Genomic DNA, 18,147 nt, shown 5'->3' with positions numbered 1-18,147 from the left:
CCGGTTGTTCGTGAAAGCGGAGAAATGTGAATTTCACGTTGACACGGTGGCCTTCCTTGGCTATATCATCTCTCAGGGGGATCTCAAACCTGACCCCGAGAAGGTCCGGGCCGTGGTGGACTGGCCTCAACCACCGAACCGCCAGCAACTCCGACGGTTCCTGGGATTCGCCAACTTCCACCGACGCTTCATAAAGGACTACAGTAAGATCGCCTCACCTCTCACTGCGCTTACCTCTCCCAAAGTTCCTTTTCAGTGGGACCTCTCTGCTCAGGAGGCCTTTTCCCTACTAAAGGAGAAGTTCACTACCGCCCCCATCCTCCGTCAGCCCAACCTCAGGCAACCGTTCGTGGTGGAGGTGGATGCGTCGGACTCTGGAGTGGGAGCGGTTCTGTCTCAACGATTTGAAGGTACGCTCCATCCCTGTGCATTCTTTTCTCGTCGTCTCTCACCCGCAGAACAGAACTACGGCATTGGTGATCGGGAGCTGCTAGCGGTCAAACTGGCCCTGGAGGAGTGGAGGCACTGGCTTGAGGGCGCGGAACACCCGTTCATCGTGTGGACCGACCATAAGAACCTTGAGTACATCCGGTCCGCCAAACGCCTAAATTCACGACAAGCCAGGTGGGCCCTCTTCTTCACAAGATTCAATTTCACCATCACTTACAGACCAGGGTCGCGCAACGTGAAGCCCGATGCACTCTCCCGTCAGTTTTCCAGTACGGAAGGAGACTCCGATCCAGAACCGATTCTTCCAGCTACCTGTGTTATTGGAGCTGTCACATGGGAGATCGAAGCTCCAGCCCCTGGCTCGGACACCTGCAAGCAATCATCTCACCCACTTCTTAAGGCGGCTGCTGAGAGTGCTTCCTCGCTGGATTATTGTGTAACACTCGTCAGTGTCATCACCTATCTGAGCCTTTTTCTGAGTTTCTGTCGTGCCACTACTTACCTGCCTTTCCTCTCTGTGCCAGGATTCTCGCCAGCCTGAGGACCGCCGTTGGTGAGCTAAAGCCGGAGTCCGAGCTACCTGAGCTTCAGTGGATTTTGTACATAGCCCTCTTCTTCCCGTGCCTGTGCTTCCCGGAGACCCTCTTCCTGTGCCCCCTCACCTGTATATATTCGCACCTGGTGTGTGTGTGTGTAAATAAAACGTGAACTTTAGTGACGGTCTGACTCCGAGTCCCTCCTGAGCCTGACAGTCTCGCTGCCCAGTTCACCAAAGTGTCTCACTTCGCCTTTGAGTGATTTGCATCTTAACATAACAATTAAAGTGATTTTAAAAGTTTATATTTTGTGTGTCACAGGACATGCTATGGATGATGCCCACATTACCCGAGCTATTTCTCTGTGTAAGAAAGTCGTCAGCAGCTTCTCCTACAGCTGGAGGAAGAGAAGAGCTGGCTGAAGTGCAAATACAGCTGGGTCTTCCAAGTCACCAGCTACTCAAAGAGGCAACAACTCGCTGGGGATCAAGGCTTCTCATGATAGAGAGAGTTCTGGAGCAGGAAAGAGCACTTTCTAAAGTCCTCTCTGTCGACATGAAAACCATACCTCTAGTCCCTACTTGGCAGGACATAGAGGTCCTGGAAGCAGTTCAGAAAGCTCTCAAACCCTGTCAGGAATTCACTGATGCACTTTCAGGAGAGAAGTATGTGACCCTGTCATATGTCAGACCTGTGCTACACCTGTTTAACACTAGTCCCCTGGCACCTGGAGAGGAGGATAGTGAGCTGTGTAAATCCATCAAAACCCGCATTGTGGATTACCTCAACAATAAATATGCAGATCCATCCACCAGTGACCTGTTGAACATGGCTTCTTTTGTGGATCCACGGTTCTGGGCAAAATACATCCCAAGTGAGAAAATTAATGCACTAAAACATAAACTCATCTTGGAGGCAGAGTCTCTGCTCAGCTATCAGGGTACGTGTTTGTCTGAGCTGACTGATCCAGCCGTGCCTGAGTCTGCAGACCGAGAAGAAGCAGCAGTAGGACACACAGCTAAAAAAAAAAGAGATCACTGGCAAGCTTCTTCCAGCACAGCACAGCCACCAACACTGGTTTCACAAAAAGGGAAGCAATCGAAAATAAATTTTCTAGCTACCTGTTGTCAGTGTGTGTAGAGAGTGATGCTGACCCTCTCAAATGGTGGAAGGAACATGAAGTTGCCTATCCAGCACTGAGCCTCCTGGCCAAGAAATACCTTTGTGCGCCAGCTACCAGCTCCCCTTCTGAAAGGATTTTGAGTTGCAGTGGAAACATTGTAACCTGCCACAGGGCATCGTTGAAGCCTGATAATGTGGACAGATTAGTTTTCCTGGCACAAAATCTGTAAGCTGTACAGTTGTTGGCCTTGCCAATTGTTTGTGTTCTTTCTATATTGTTATTGTCATTGGAGATTTGCACAAAGACCCACTGACCAAAGAATGGAATTTTGTTAATTTCATTCAATCTGTTTACATGTTTGGTTTTTTGCACAAAGTACCAGATGATTGTTCAGGAATACACACAAAAAAGCACTTTAGAAAACTTTACTTCAGTGTAAGCACTTTTTAAAGAGCAAGTTGCCTTTGTTATTTTAGATCTGCATCTTTTTAGTTTACATTTTACACGACCTTAAGCAACCAGTGGAAACCCTCGCACATCCCGTTGGTCTGCAGGTGGTACCCAGTGGTTCGGTAGACCTTGACCCCCAGGCTGTCAGCCATGGCAGACCAAAGCTCTGAAACGAACTGGGGGCCCCTGTCTGAGGTGATGTCGGCAGGGGGGCCAAAACGCGAAACCCACGTTGACAAAAATGCCCTGGCCACCGCTGCTGTTGCACTGCACTGCCTCGGACCAGTGGGTTGTGCGGTCCACTACAGTCAAAAGGTGCATGAAGCCTTGTGACTGTGGTAGAGGACCAACCAGGTCCACATGCACATGATTAAAATGCCTCCCTGGTACGCAGAAAGATTCGAGGGGCACCTGCGTGTGCCTATGGATCTTAGCACGTTGGCATGGGATGCACACCGCTGCCCAGTCTTTCACCGATGTATGAAGGCCTGGCCAAACGAACTTAGAGCTGACCAGCTTGACCAAGGCACGGACGCCTGGATGAGAGAGGGAGTGTACTGAGTCAAAAATGCGACAACGCCAAGGGGAACTACAGGATGCAGACGGCCGGTGGAAACATCACAAAGCAGGCTAGGCCCACTGTTCCACACGGGTCTGTCCTCCAGTACAAGGCCCGTTTGCGCAGACCGAAGGGCAAGGACATCCGGGTCGGCAGGCTGGTCAGCAGACATAGACATAGTCTATGCCAACATAAAAGGGAGAAACAAGCGCGCAGAACAAACAGTCAGCCACGCTGAATGCTAAATGTCTGTTGTAAACTCAGAAATGGCTGCCAACTGGCGCTGCTGGTGCGCGCTCCACGGGTCAGAGAAATCGCAAACGTCAAGGGTTTTTGATCGAGCTAAAAAATGAAAATGCTACGTTGTGAGGTGCAGGGCCAGCAACTCCCTGTCAAAAACACTATATTTGCACTCACTGTGCCTGAGCATGCGACTGAAAAAGGCGAGTGGTTGCCAGACACCGGAGACCCGGTGTCCTAACACTGCGCCCACCGCCACGTCTGAGGTGTCGCTGGTCAATGCAATCTCTGCCGACGGAAACGGGTGCGCCAGCAGGGCAGCGTTAGCCAGCGCGGCCTTGGCCCCAGAAAATGCCTGGATGCGTTCAGGGAGCCAGTCAACCGAGTCCTTAGCTGTTTTACCCTTCAAGGCAGCATAGAGTGGCTGCAGCAGGTCCGCAGCTCTGGGGAGAAAGCGGCTGTAGAAATTGATCATCCCCAAGAACTCCTGCAGCACTTAAACTGACGTGGGACGGGGAAAAGTCTAAACGGCCCGGACCTTGTCTGGCAAAGGAACCACACCGAAATGCGGTGGCCCAAGAAATCCAGAACCGGCAACCCGAACTGGTACTTGGAAGGGTTGACGATCAGGCCGTGTACCACTAAACGCTGAAAAACCTGACGCAGATGGGACGTGTGCTGACTCTCAGAACAGCTGGCCACCAATATATCGGCAAGGTACACGAAGACGAAAGGCAGCCCGTGCAAGACAGAGTCCATCAACCGCTGAAAAGTCTGGGCGGCGCCTTTCAGGCCGAACTGCATGCTCACACACTCAAGCAGGCCGAAAGGGGTAATAATGGCAGTTTTGGGACGTCTTCGGTGTGCACGGGAACCTGGTGATACCCCCGCACCAAGTCAATTTTAGAAAAAATCGAGGTGCCGGCAAGGTGGGCGGAAAAATCCTGGATGTGGGGAATGGGGTAACGGTCGTTCTCCATGACATTATTCAAACGGCGGAAATCCCCACACAGCGGCCACCGACCGTCTGATTTGGGCACCATGTGTAGCGGAGAGGCCCAAGCACTATTTGAGCGCTATACAATGCTGAGGCGCTCCATAGTGGCAAACTCTTCCCGAGCGATGGAGAGTTTCGCGGGGTCGAGGCGGCGTGCGCGAGCGAACACCGGGGGACCAACCGTCGAGATATAATGTTAAACCCTGTGCTTCATTGCCGTGTTCCAGAAATTAGGAACAGTCAATGAAGGGAACTCCAAGAGAAAACGCTGAAAAATATTCCCTGAAGTCACTAAATTAGCCAGATTCAGGGGCTCGATGGCCCAAGTAAAACAGGGTATTGAAGAAAAGGACAGGGCATCGATTAAGCATCTGTTAGCGACATCGACCAGCAGTCCGTGGGCATAGTGGCAACAACAAAGTTCCACTGGAAATCCCGACCATGAAAACAAACCAACCTTTCCCCGAAAGTCACGATGGGAGAGCCATTAGCTGCAATAAGCGGTTTGCAGCCCGCTGCTAAACTGTCGGCGCCGGTCGGGGGAAGGAGGCTCTTCTGGGAGCCGGAGTCGATCAGGAAACATCTCCCGGCGTGCGTGTCTTCTATGAAGAACAGTTTTTCTTTGTCACCAGCGGTCGCGGCCGCTACTGCGTGCTGGCGGGGCTGTGCCCCAGGGTCGGAAAAGCACAAGGCAGCAGGCAGCGGCGTGCTTGGGCGCCAAAACGCTGATGGTAGAAACAGAGGTCCTGTGCCGCTGTGCCGCAATTTTTGCCATCAGTGAAGGATGGGATACTTTGGGGCAGGTCGGCGGGGAAGTGGAAGGTGCCGCCAGCAAGGCTGGAACTAGGTCGTAAACGTGGAAAGTGCGGGTAGCCAAAAGAATACAATCGCTTCCTCAGCCAGGGAGCGATAATCCTTCGCGCCCGGAAGAGGAGAGTTGGCGAGGCCAGCTCTCACTGCCGCCGGCAGCTGTTGGAGGATGATGTGGACGAACAGAATCCCCCATCGTCCGGTCTGAGGAAGGATAGCATGTGCTCCATCACTTCGAGAGCCGTACCGGCACCCAGGCCTGAGAGGGAGAGGAGCTTTTTGGCTCGCTCTGCGTCGGAGAGGTTATAGCACCGAAGAAGCAGCTTTTTTAAGGGCGACGTATTTCTCTTGGGTGGGTGGGTCCCGGAGAAGAGTCAACGCATGACGGGTGGCTAGCAAATCGAGAGAGGCCACCACATGGTGATATTTCGTGTCGTCAGCCGAGATGCTGCGAAGGGCGAACTGAGCCTCCACATGCACGAACCACGACGGGGGATCGTGAATCGTGAAAAGTCTGGTAGCTCAAGTGCCACAGCAAACGCAGCTGCAGCAGGAGGCAGAGGGCTGGCGGCCGCTGATGCATCCAGAGCGGAGCCGGTGCCACCATCGGACTGCACCGTGTTCAAGTCAGGGTTCACCAATGTGGAGGTAAACACAGACGACACGAGAGCTCTCGATTAACACTCCTCGTTTATTACTCATCACCACACAACTGAATACTTTTCCCTCCACAACACAGCAATAACACTTCCTGAGAACTGGGTGTGAGTGGAGCCCTCCAGTGGTCCACCACAACAGAACACAAAACATTTATAGAGCTCATCTCGTGACAATACCACAGCGAAGAGTGTAACAGATAAGCTGTCCACCATGTCCACTTCACGCTTATCTGCTATAAGGCATGAAATGGACCCGCATGCAGAGGTTGCAGTACTGCCGGCAAAAGTTGCAGTACCGCCTGCAGAGGTTGCAGTACCAGCAGATGGAGATAATATATTTATAGCCAAGAAGTTGGTACTAACCAAGGAAGGTATGAAGTACATTCCAGGTTCTTTCTATACCACAAATGATTATTCTAGGTGGCTCTTTAATTGCTTTCTCGTAATTATTTTCATGTATGGCTTGAAATAAAATATCTCCCTCTGCTGGTACTGCAGATTACTGCAACTTCTGCATGTGTGACCATTTCACGCTTTGGAGAGGCAAAGTATGAAATGGACACGGTGGACTGGTGATACTGGGCAGCAATAGCACTGTCAAGACACCCTTAACACTTTTGACTTTTGTTACGACAGAGACTGCTCTACATAAACCACTCTAGTCTTTCTCTCCTGCTCTGAATAAAACTAAGAACTTATCATTAAATGCATTGCAGTGCAGCTTAACTGAACATTAATTGTATTTAAGAGCATGAAGAGGTGTGATACTTTATTTCTCATAAGCTATAAGCCTTTTGTTTCTAAGACAAATGATTACAAATGACCATGCAGCGACTCATAATGAGCACATATCATTCATGAGCTCAGTTCACAAAATGACAAATATTGAATTCATGTGCAAACTGACTCCTCTTCTTTTCCTCTTTATGTAATATGTATTGCTGAAATTAAATTTGCAGGTTATTTAATAAGGTGAGATATAACCTCATTCAGGTACTGACACTGAAACAAATTCTTCTTGGCACATCAACGTTTCTAAGCTTAAACATATTCAGTGTGTTTAATCACGGAGCAGTGAATATTATTAACTTTTGGGCACTTATATATTACAGTGGTGTGTGTGTGTGTGTGTGTGTACAGCTTGTGTAACCCCCTCTCACTTTTCCTTCTCCTTTGTTTGATTAATAAGGAAAAGCATGTCCCTCTGCAGCCAGCATTTTTTCTTTGTCTTCCTTTAATGCTTTACATTTACACAAAGTCATTAAAGTCATTAAAACAATGACTGTGATTAGAAATTAAAGGAGCAAATGACCTCTGGCATACACTTTTTGGTTGAATTGAGACAGGAAACTGCAAATTGCTCATTCAAATAATTGCTCAACTACAGTTTTATTATTTAGCATTTCCACAGAACAGTAGTCAGACAAACACCTTTTTCTGGTTCAAAGAGCGAGAAGAGGAAGTTAGAAAAATATCCAACTAGCTGATAAAAACGAAGTTGTCTTCCATGTTGGTTCTCTGAACGATTCAGTCACAGCGTTTTGTTATGCCTGCCTCTGATTGTGAGCTTTAACAAAATATTACACTGTTAGAGAAGAAAGTAAAATATGAGTTGTTTGTAGAATGAATAAAACAGCCATGCGGTGTGAATTTTGATTCCAATTGCAATGTTAGCACAATGAGAACTGGCTGGTCTGCTTTCCATTTGATTTATTCTTATTGTGTATCCAGTTCCATTCAGAGACTGCTGATTGTAAAGTTGCTGCATCCTTTGGAAACCCAAGAAACTTCATGAGTGACTTAAATGAGCTCCCCTGTAGAAATACAGGTTAACCCAAACCTGTATCAACTCATCGAACATTAGTTCAGAGCAGTCACACAGCCAAGTGTATTTGCCATCTGAGCAGATGAGCAGATCTCAGTGCCTTCCCACATCAGCTGTTGGCTCATCTGATGTTGCAAATCTCACATATGGTAAGCTATTAAAGTTGCTTTAATAACTTAGAGTTGTTGAACATGTGCTGCTTTGCAACCCGCCTCCATTCTTTTTTCATGCTATGACGAACTTAATCAGTCCCATGTCTACTGTTACTGATGCCTGTTTTGTTCTGTGATGGATCTTGCTGTTGCTCTCCCTGCTAATGGATTTGGACATCACCACTCTGTAAGCACATGGGTGAGCGGTGAGGTCCCAGAACAAAGCAATCACACCAAATTACCTTTGATGATCTTTAGATAACAGATGATCTGTGCTGTGCTTATAATTTTGTATTTATAATACAAATAAATCTGTTCAATGGAAACATAAATCACAATCCTGATTGAATACTACACACTGGCTGGGCACATGGACTAAAGGCAGATTTCATAATGTGGATACCATTTTATCTAACCGTTTATGCCAATGACCAAGAATAAGGTAACCCCCAATAGGGTGTTCTTTAAAGCATCTGTAGTCTCTGAAAAACATTAGGTTTTTAGCACTGAGTAACAATTTAATTTTAACAATATAATGGACGCATTATATAGTAGAAAGAAATTTTTAAAACATGTAAAATTGGGGGAAAAAAAAGGATTTCATCCGCATCATTGATGCACCTCCAGCTGTGTTACTGCCTGGCCTGTCTTCTCCTAAAACTGCCCTGAATTAATCACTTCTGTAGTGGATATGTGGAACATTTGGGAAGGCCATGACAAACCACACGTTGAGAAAACATTGAGCAAAATAGTGACACCAGCAGAGACAGTTGCTCTCTGGTATTCTGTTATAAACCATTCTGAAATCTTAATTGTTTTCAGCCTTTAATCTTGTTTGAATGCATTTTTGCCTATCAAGTGATTTAGTCAATCTTTCTCCTTAAAGGATGATGATCTGGAAAGCAAAGGCAATGCAGAAGTGCCTAACACCTATATTCTTTTGGATCTACTTACAAAAATGACTTAGTTCATAGAAATCTTTCATGATGAATTTATGGTCTTAGTTGTGTCAAATCTTACAGCTCATGACATAAAACTGAACTGGGACCTTATTTCACCAAAAACAGTCAGAAAGTAGGACACCTCACCTAATGCTCATCGAGTGGGAGAAGATACGCGAGAGAAGAGAGAGAGGAGCAGAAAAGTGGAAAGAAGAAAAAAGAAGCAAACAAACGGGAGAGCATATAACGAGGATAAAGGAGACTATCAATTAGAGAGGGGGCTGCTCATTATGGCAAAAGCCATAATCGCAATTATTTTATTGTAATCTCAGTTATTAACATGATTAGTCATTAACTTTACCAGCATCACACATTTATAGAAGACAAAAAAAGACTTTCTTCAGGGGATTTCCTTGAACTTCACACTGGGTAGTCTAGTAGTGAGTTAGACCCAGATTAGAGGATGTTTTTGACCATAAAGCTTGCAAGGGCAACCGCTGCACAGCAGGACACATTAGGAAACAAAGAGAGGCCAAGACTCCTACTCTGTGGTAGCAGCATGAGATTAGTAATGGGGAGTATGCCACCAAAAGGGACCAGGTGAGAGATTCTCAGAGAATGTCTGTTCAGGAAATGTTAATTATCCTTTCACAGGTTCAGCTGATTGTTATTTCTACTAAAACCGTTTTGCAAGAAAAGACTTTTTTCAGACTTGGGTGTCTTAGCTTAGTCTTAGCTTAAGATGAATTTACATGTGAGTGGGTTTGGGCTTTAGTTCTGTTGTGCGGCCCAGAATGGTGTGCTGCTGAAATGGTTGTCCACCTGACAGGTTCTCACATGTCTGCTGAGGGCTTTGGGCATCCCTGTGTGTCTATAGTAAAGCTCCTGTTGGTTGCATAATAATTTTTCTTTTCAGAATTATTGAGGCCAATGTGATCCTGGGATCACTCTGTAGTAATAAAATCATTTACAAAATCAATTCATTTTGCCACAGATGAACTTCCATTAAGAACTTGACATCTATCTTGTATAAGTAACACAGATAAGTTCCAACTTAGTGTGATGGATGGTGTCCAGGGGGATCTCCTCCCAGATCTAAACCACAGCATCACTTAGCACCTGGTCAGTCTTAGGTGAAACCTGGCAGCGTCGGATGGACAAAAGATAATGTCACTGAGGTGTTTTACTAGGTTTAGGTCAGATGAGGTATCGATTCCTTCATCCTTCGAGAGCTGCTGCATACTTTCGTCACATGAGACTGGATATTCTTGAGCACATGGAGGAGGCCAGGAGTCTGACAGTGGCTCCAAGGATTCATCCGAACATCTATTGGTAGTCAGGGTGCCGTTGCCTAGCCTGTAGAGCTCCTCCTTGCACAAAGGAGCAGATATTGGTCCCGCTGCTGGGTTAACGATCTTCTGTGGCTCTGTCCGGCTCTCCTACAGCTCTCTTGTCTCTTGGATTCTCCTTCATACATTTAAGACTGTAAGACTGTTCTGAGAGACACAGCAAACCTTTTGGAAATAGCATGTATTCATTTGCCATCCTAGAGGAGTAGGACTACCTGTGCAACCTCTGTAGGGTCCAGGTATCATCTCGTGCTATGAGTAGCAATAACACTGACCCTAGCCAAATCCAAGCTAATGGAAAAAAAAGTGTCAGGAAAAATGAGGAGGGAAAAATTAACAAAATAGTATGGGTATGGCTCTGAACTGTGGTCCACCTATGTGTGACTGAAGATCTACAGAAACCATATGATAGATGCCCAAGGTCAAACTTTAGTATTGTATGGGGAAATCGGAAGTGGCAAAGAAGTATGTGAGGCTGGTCCAGGACATGTATGAGGACAGCAAAACATGGTGAGGTCTGTGGTAGGGGTTGTAGATGGGTTCAGGAAGGGGGTGGGAATACATCAGGGATTGGTTCAGAGCCAATCTTTTGTGCTATGGTCAATCACAGGCTGACAGATGGGGTGAGCCAGGAGTCTATGTGGACTATGATGTTTGCAGATGATATTTTGATCTGCAGTTAGAGTAGTGAGCAAGTGGAAGAGAGCCTGGAGAGTTGGTGTTATGCTCCAGAGAAAACTGAAAGTTAGGAGAACGGCCAGACAGACAAGACTAGCAAGACACAATACATGTTTGTGAATGAGAAGGTGTCAGGTGTAACAATGAAGCTGGAAGAAGCACAGATAGTAAAGGTAGATGAGTTTAAATACCTGGGGTCAACCATCCGAAGCTGAAGAAGAGATTGCAAGCAGAGTGGAGTTGGTGGAGACGAGTGTCAAGTTGGGACAGAAGAATACCAGCAAGATGGAAAGACAAGGTTTACAAGATAGTTATGAGACCTGCTATGATGTATGGTTTGGAGATGGTGGAACTGGCAAAAAGGCAGGAGGGTGGCAAAGTTGAAGATCCTACAACTTTCATTGAAAGTGACCACAAAGTATACGGTTAGAAATGAATACATTAGAGGGACAGCTCAAGGTGAGCAGTTTGGAGACAAAGTTACAGAGACAAGGCTGGTTGGACACGTGCAGAGGAGGATAGTGGAAATATTGGATAAAGGATTTTAAATAGGGAGCTGCAAGGAAGAATAAAGGAAGACCACAAAGAAGACGTATGGAAATATGTGGAGGGCTGGCATGACAGAGGACAATGCTACGGACAAGGTAAGATGGAGTTACCTATCTATCTGTTTATTTCTAAAAGTGGGATTCATCTGCTCCTCTATGTAGCCTTTTTAATAAATATCTAGTGAAAAGCTGTCTTTTCACGAGGCCCTGAGACCTATTACATACTCCTGTGACAGTCAATTAGCCTGCCTCTCTCTGCCAGTGTTTCTTCCCACAGACACATCCATGGATGGGCTTCTGAAATGCACACACCTCGGGCAATGTTGACATGATATAATCAAAAGGTTTTCAAGATATAAATACACTTCAGCAGACATCACCTTATAGCTATAAGGTAAAAAACATAAATAAATAAAATAATTCTGTGTCAGTAAATAGCAGGGCTGCATTTGTAATTGACACATGTGATGAGACTAATAAGCTCCCCTGTGAACTCATCAAAGAACAAGGGGAAGATAATGAGACTGTTTCTCTTTTTTATAGCTCAATCAGTTTGCCTTTTTATGTATTTTTTCCCTTTTGTTCTGTAACCTTCAGGCTCTCCTTTCATTTTCTTTGTAGGCACAGGTGCATCAAACATGTTGACTAAAAAATTACTCATAGTTTCTATATTTGTGTAGTTCATGCCTGCAAGTCTTTTATGTGACTGCCTTGCTCACCAGTGACCTGCTTAGGATTATGTTCCGATCTATACCTTTATAAGTTTTATACATTTGGCAAACCCAGAGGGAATTGTTATAACAAAAGGTCAGTGGGGATAAAATGCATGTAAGCTGGCCACTTTAACAGGTAGTGAAGCCATGCTTGTGTTGTGGCTAAAATGGAACAAAACCACAACTCTATTTGAATTTAACACTTCACAGTCCCAGAAATCAGCCAGGAGGTAAATGGTCCACTTTCTGTGCAACAAACCAAGCCGAGTTCAGGTGACCAACTCCCTGAAGAAAAGCAAAAAATATTTTTCATAGACAGTAATTTGAATTGCTATCTGTGGCTTCAAGTGGCTTGGCTTCAACTATCTGTGCCATGAAAATAAAGAGGCACTTGGGAATCAAACATCACTTTGGAAACCATTTCCGGAGAGTGAATGCTCTAGACCAAAGGAGGCCAGACTGCTGGATTGTGTTAAAGTGTTAATAAGATGGTGGAGTCAAGTTCTGTAGTAGTGAAGTTGACTCGAAGCTAGAAGAAACTTCACAAGATAGTGAAGTCTCTTGACTTTTTCAAATTCAATGACAATAGACTGAGGTGATGGTTTTTGGTAGCCCCACAGAGACCCCCAATGTGCATTTAGATACCTTGGCGCAGTATAATAAGCCAAGTTTTGCAAAGCTGGGGTTCAAAGTGGACAGTCATAAAATCAAGCTTCTTTCAGCTCAGGCAATTGGCTAACGTAGCTCTCGCTTTGCCAGCTGGGGGCGGGTTTATTCTCCCAAAATTGTTCAAAAATAAAACTAAATTCAGTACAGCAACTGCATATTACTGGGCTTCTGCATGAACACCTCTCCTCAGCAGGGCCTTTAGGCGACTAAGGTGCAACACAGTAACAAATCTCATCATCAAATCGAGCTACTAAAATACTCTAAAATATCTATAAATATATATAAGAAATTCAAATGCTATTGCAAAAAAACTTCCAGGTGTTAAAAAATACTTTTGTCTTATAACGCCATGGCCCTCCAGTGCTTACCCATTTTCTTTCTCTCTCTCTTCTTCATGCTGTGTCTAAGGTGAGCAGCTTGGTCTTCAAAAGCTACAAACATTATTAGCTATAGCCTCTGTAGTTTGTATACAGTGGTCCCTCGTTTATCGCGGGGATAAGTTCCAAAAATAACCCGCTATAAGTGAAATCTGCGAAGTTGCCAACTTTATTTTTTACAGTTATTTTAGATGTTTTAAGGCTGTAAAACCCCTTCCTAGACGCTTTATACACTTTTCTCAGACATGCACGAACATTTTCACACTTTTCTCTCTTGTTTAAACTCTCAAAGTTCAAACCTTAATAGAAAAATAAGTCCAGTATTATAGAATGAAACCAAAGACACCCGCGGTTGCCTTTGACGGTGCCATTGTTGTGTTTGTTGGGGAGAAAACAAACATACTGTCACGACCTGCGGGATCGGCAAGGCGCTGATCAGCGTCTCGCCACTCCTAGCCCCCCTTCTCTTCTCTTTTTCCTCTCTCTCTCTCTCTCCCTCTCCCCTGTTTTGCCGGGGCAGAACTCATGGCGGGTTCATGCCCTCGGTCCACGCCTTCCTGGATCATGCACACCTGGGCCTCATCAGACCAGCTGGTATATTAGAAGGAGGAGATCAGCTGTTCAACGCTGGATTGTTGTGAAGACTCTAATTCCCCGGACCTGTCCCCGTGTTTCCCCGTGTGGAGTGTGTAAGGGGTGACTGGTCACTAGCGGAGAGAGGTTGGCGTGAGCGCATGTGTGATTCCCTTGTTTTCCCTGGAGCCCTGGAACCCTGCCTCTCACATCTTGTATATAGCACTGTCCTCGCACTGTCTGTAAATACACTTGGTGAAGATCTAAATAAACCGTCTCTGTTAAAACACAACTCCGGAGTCCTGCAAGTGGATCCTCAGAGCAACTCGTGACAGTAACAATCCAGCCATACTATGGATCCAGCGGACTCAGCTCGGCAACCCACCCCTCCTCCAGAAGCCGTGTTGGAGCGACACGAGCAGATGCTACAACACATTAACCATCAGTTGCTCGCACTCACTCAGGCCCTCGCTCAGCACATACCTCTGCCAGGTCCCGCTATGCCCCCCTCGTCTGCTTCCGCACAGCCGCCAGCCCCGGAACTCTCCACGCCACCAGCCCCCGCTTCCGCGGAACCCCCGGAACGAGCTCTACCGTCACCGGAGCCATTCGCTGGTGAGTTCCACAAGTGTGCTGGTTTCCTAACACAGATTTCGTTGCAGTTTAGGCAGCTGCGGCGAACGTATGAAAGTGATGGAGCTAAGATCAGAATCAGAATCAGAATCAGAAAGGGGTTTATTGCCAAATGTTGAGCAGGTTTACAACATTAGGAAATTGCTGCGGTGCTTCAGTGCAAACATAGTGTCATAAATAGCACTTAAATAGACATGAAAAAAAATAAATGTAGGAATAAGAATTAAAGTGCTACGTAGAAAGATATGTGCATGAGATATACATGAGATATATACATCAGAATAAGAATTAAGAGTGCTACGTAGATAGATATATACATGAGTGCAGGTGGTGATCAGTGCCAAACATGGAATGATGCAGTGACACAGCGTAGGGTCATGTGTTAGTGGCGGGGACAGTCATATGGTTATTGTTCATGTGTCCAACAGCAGAGGGGAAGAAACTGTTCTTATGGCGAGAGGTTCTGGTGCGAATGGACCGGAGCCTCCTGCCTGAGGGTAGCAGGTCAAACAGACTGTGTCCAGGGTGAGAAGGGTCAGCTGAGATCCGAGCTGCACGCCGCAATGTCCTGGAGGTGTACAGGTCCTGCAAAGATGGGAGTCTGCAGCCAATCACCTTCTCAGCAGAGCGCACAACACGCTGCAGTCTCTGTTTGTCCCTGATAGTGGCTCCAGCGTACCACACGGTGATGGAGGAGGTGAGGATGGACTCGATGATTGCAGTGTAGAATTGCATCATCGTCCGTGTTGGCAGGTTGAATTTCTTCAGCTGCCTCAGGAAGTACATCCTCTGCTGGGCTTTCTTGATGACGGAGGTGATGGTGGGCTCCCATTTCAGGTCCTGGGTGATGGTGGTACCCAGGAAGCGGAATGAGTCCACAGAGGTGATGGGGGTGTCAGTCAGGATGATGGGGGGGAGTGGGGCTGTGTGCTTCCTGAAGTCCACAATAATCTCCACTGTCTTCTGGGCATTCAGCACCAGGTTGTTGTGGCTGCACCAGGACACCAGACGTTCAACCTCCCTCCTGTAGGCAGACTCATCCCCGTCCGAGATGAGCCCAATAACGGTGGTGTCATCAGCAAACTTGATTAGCTTGACAGACTGGTGGGTGGAGGTGCAACAGTTGGTGTACAGGGAGAAGAGCATAGGAGAAAGAACACAGCCCTGAGGGGAGCCGGTGCTGATGGTCCGGGAGTCCGAGACATTCTTTCCCAGCCTCACATGCTGCTTCCTGTCCGTCAGGAAGTCAGTGATCCACCGGCAGATGGGATCAGGCACATTCATCTGGGAAAGCTTGCCTCGGAGATGGTCTGGAAGGATGGTGTTGAAGGCAGAGCTGAAGTCCACAAACAGGATCCTGGCGTAGGTTCCTGGGGAGTCCAGATGCTGCAGGATGAAGTGTAGGGCCATGTTGATGGCGTCATCTACAGACCTGTTGGCTCTGTATGCAAACTGTAGGGGGTCCAGGAGGGGGGCCGTGAGGGTCTTGAGATGGGAGAGAACCAGGCGCTCAAAAGACTTCATGACCACAGATGTCAGAGCCACGGGTCTGTAGTCATTTAGTCCAGTGATCCTAGGTTTCTTGGGGACAGGGATTATGGTAGAGGACTTGAAGCAGGCAGGCACATGACATGCCTGCAGTGAGGAGTTGAAAATGCCAGAAAACACTGGGGCCAGCTCGTTTGCACAGTGTCTGAGGGTGGTAGGAGACACGCCGTCTGGGCCAGGAGCTTTCCGACCATTCAGGTTCTTAAACTGCTTCCTCACATCTGCTTCATGAATATGAAGAGTTGTGGTGGGAGGAGGTGGTGTGAAATCCTCTTTTGTGTGGGGTGAGGAGGGGGGTGTTGTAGGTGAACAGTGTGAAGGTGGTGATGGCTCTATGGAGGGGGGAGAGGTGGGGGAATTAGTGTCCAAAGTGCCTCTATTGTTGGGGCCGTTGGAGGTGTGAAGGCTGCCTGATGGCTCGTCAAAACGGCAGTAGAAGTCGTTAAGGGTGTTGGCTAAGAGCAAGTCATCAGTGGAGTGGGGGGTTTTAGGCTTGTAGTTGGTGATATTCCTAAAACCTTTCCACACAGAGGCCGAGTCATTCTCTGAGATCTGCTGCTGCATCTTCTCAGAGTGCTGTTGTTTAGCAATGTCCACTTCTTTAGTGAACTTGTACTTGGCCTCTCTGTAGCAGTCCCTGTCTCCGCTTCTGAACGCCTTTCTCTTTTCCAGCCACAGCTTTTTGAGTTTAGGAGTAAACCAGGGTTTGTCATTGTTATAACTTACCCTGGTGCGTGATGGCACAATGCTGTCCTCACAGAAGTGGATATAGGAGGTGACAGTGTCCGTAAACTCGTCCAAGCTGTTAGAAGCAGCCTTCATTGTGTCCCAGTCTGTGGTCTCCAAACACGTGCGAAGCTCCTCCACAGCCTCGTTGCTCCACAGTTTTTTAGTCCTCACGACAGGTTTGGAGAGCTTCAACCTCTGTCTGTACGCGGGGATTAGGTGGATCATGACGTGGTCAGAAAGTCCGAGTGAAGCGCGGGGCACCGCGCGATAGGCCCCGCTGATCGTGCTGTAACAGTGGTCTAATGTCCTCACCTCTCTGGTCGGGCATTTAATATACTGCTTGTATTTGGGAAGCTCATGGCTCAGATTGGCTTTGTTAAAGTCCCCAAGAGCAATGATGAGAGAGTCCGGGAATGTCCGCTCCATGTGGAGAATCTGCTCCGCGAGTGCGCACTGAGCTGCCTGCGCATCTGCGTCTGGCGGGATGTAAACAGCGGCCAGGATGAATGAAGCAAACTCCCGCGGAGAGTAAAACGGTTTGCAGTGGATAAAAAGATATTCCAGAGAGGAAGAGCAGTGCTGAGCAATCACTGTCACATCTGTGCACCAGCCACTATTGATGTAGAAGCAGACACCTCCACCTTTGGACTTACCGGAGAGAGCGGCCTGCCGGTCCGCGCGCAGCAGATGGAAGCCCTCCAGCTTGAGCGCGCAGTCTGGGATGTTCTCACTGAGCCACGACTCCGTAAAACATAAGACACAGGAGGAGGCAAAGTCTCTGTTCATGCTTCTCATCAGGGCCAGTTCGTCAATCTTATTCCCGAGTGAGCGTACATTAGAAAGGAAGATCCCAGGAAGAGCAGTACGCAGTCCGCGTCTCCTCAAACGCACGAGTGCGCCGGCTCGCTTCCCTCTCTTTCGGCGTCTCGCTTTCCTGGTCAGAGTCAGCAGTAAATCTGCCGCAGATGCGACAAATATTGGAAATAAATCCACAGGCGTTGTAGTCCTGTAGTTAAGGAGCTCTTCTCTGGTGTAAGAGTATCCAGAGGAGTGCCCAAACACAGAAGAAATGCACAAAAGCAAAACAAAAGTAACGCACTGAAGCACCAGGGCATCCATACGCGGCGCCATCTTGGTTGTCTGATAGCCTTTTTCGTTCAGTTACTCCGCGGTCAAGCCTTAAACTGGGCTCAAGCAGTGTTACGAACCAACCCGGAGATTACCTATCCTATCCTGATTTTCTCTCTAAGTTCAAAAGTGTGTTCGAAAGGGGCACCGGAGCTGAGGCAGCGGGCCACCGTTTGCTGAACTTAAAACAAGGAAGACGGTGTATGGTGGACTTCTCTGTGGAGTTTTGGACACTGGCTGAGGAGACCGGATGGGGGCAGCCTGCGCTGATAAGTACCTTATTGAACAATGTTTGTGATGAACTCAAGGGAGAACTATTAATGAGGGAGCTGCCCAAGACTCTGTCGGAAGTAATCACCTTATGTGTTAAGGTTGATGAACATTTGCGGGCGCGTCACCGCGCCAGCAACTACGGTTCCCAGAGGCCTGTGGGGCGAGCGGAGACAGCTTCCGGCGGAAG

This window comes from Simochromis diagramma, unplaced genomic scaffold (assembly GCF_900408965.1).
Source record: "Simochromis diagramma unplaced genomic scaffold, fSimDia1.1 OVJJ01000715.1, whole genome shotgun sequence".
Taxonomy (NCBI): Eukaryota; Metazoa; Chordata; class Actinopteri; order Cichliformes; family Cichlidae; genus Simochromis; species Simochromis diagramma.
This window is presented reverse-complemented; position numbering follows the sequence as displayed.